Source organism: Gavialis gangeticus, unplaced genomic scaffold (assembly GCF_001723915.1).
Source record: "Gavialis gangeticus isolate Ggan-Ray unplaced genomic scaffold, GavGan_comp1, whole genome shotgun sequence".
In the NCBI taxonomy this organism is placed as follows: domain Eukaryota; kingdom Metazoa; phylum Chordata; order Crocodylia; family Gavialidae; genus Gavialis; species Gavialis gangeticus.
Genome location: NW_017728995.1, coordinates 34,139,172 through 34,140,823, shown reverse-complemented (window position 1 = coordinate 34,140,823; position 1,652 = coordinate 34,139,172).

The window sequence follows — 1,652 nt, the reverse complement described above, 5'->3', positions numbered from 1 at the left end:
AACATGCATGCAGACATGCTAGGCATCGCTGTCATCCCAGCTCCAACACACTCGTGAAAATGCCTGGGCCTGGCAGGGAAATCTGCAAAAGATTTGGAGGTGCACTTTGGATACACATCTGCTTTCAGACTGCACATTTTGAGAATCTTTTTAGCCGGCGAGGGTCCTGAGCTGCCCATTTCAGATCTGGATTTGAACCTGGAGAGTAGACAACCAGCTGCACCAGTCCTACTCCCTATGGATCTTGCCCAAAGCTTAGAGGGCAGCTGAATTGAGGGATATGGTTCTGGTCCTCTTTCTTGTCTTGTAATAGTGTGCTGCCCAGGATCTGCATCATGATTCGGTTCGGTTCACACCCACGTTTGTACATAAGCCATGGCAATGAGCATGGGATAGACAGAGAGACGTATGAGTCGAAGGATGCTCTAGGCCAGTGACTCTCAGCCAGGGTGCATGGCACTGTGCAGTGCCTTGGTATCTGGAGTCCTGTGTCCAGTCATGGGCCCCCCACTATAGACAAGTTGGAGAGAGTACAGTGGAGGGCAATGAAAATGTTTTGGGGGCCAGGAGATGTGACTGGTGAGGAGAGGCTGAAGGAAATGGGCTGATTTCATCTGCAGAAGAGAAGACGGAGGGGGATTGAATAGCAGCCTTCACCTCCCTGCTGGGGGGCTGCAAAGAGGACGGAGCTGGACTGGTCTCCGTGGGGGCAGATGACAGAAGAAGCAATGGGCTCAAGTTGCAGCAAGGGAAGTTGAGGTTGGATACTAACAGTCCCTGACTTACAGTGTTTCAAGTTACAACATTTTGCACTTACAGCGTTTGTAAATTGACGCCTTGCTTCAACTTCCGGATGTCAGCTTTGACTTTACAATGTTTGATCTGCCGCCATGCCAGCGAACAAGTTCACTGCATTGCCCATCTCCCTGGAGAACATCTGTCCAAACTTCCTTGGACACTTTCTTTAAGAAAGCAGATGAGACTCCAAAAAACCCTGCAGCTGAGACTCCTGGGAAGACTCCAGCCAAAAGCCCTTCAAAAAGTCCAGCAAAGTCATTTCAAAGAAGTCCTTCCAAATCAATATGATTGCTATATACAATATAAATACATTAATGTAGCTATATTACTCATCTATAATTAATTGAGTACAAAATTCTGGGTTAATTTTGGTGAAAATAGGGTATTAGGCCTTGGTTCAGGAACCAATCCCCCATTGATAACATTGTTTTCTATGGCGAAATCGGTTCCAAGTTGCAACGTTTTGACTTAAGATTTGGTTTTCAGGAATCAATTGTGTCATAAGTCCGAGGACTGTTGGTATTAGGAAAAACTGTCTCACTAGGAGGGTGTTGAAACACTGCAGCAGGTTACCCAGAGAGGTGGTGGACTCTTCATCCCTGGAGGTTTTGAAGACCCGGCTCAACAAAGCCGTGGCTGGGATGATGTAGCTGGGGCTGGTCCTGCTTGGAGCAGAGGCTTGGACTAGATGTGACCTCCTGAGGTCCCTTCCACCCTCATCCTCTATGATTGTATGATATCACAGCATATTAACACTGTTTGGTGTGCAAACACTATTCACAAGATAAACCCAGAGATTTCAAATAGCAATCCAAGTCTTCTGACCTATTGTGGCTTTTCTGAGTTCTTGGCTA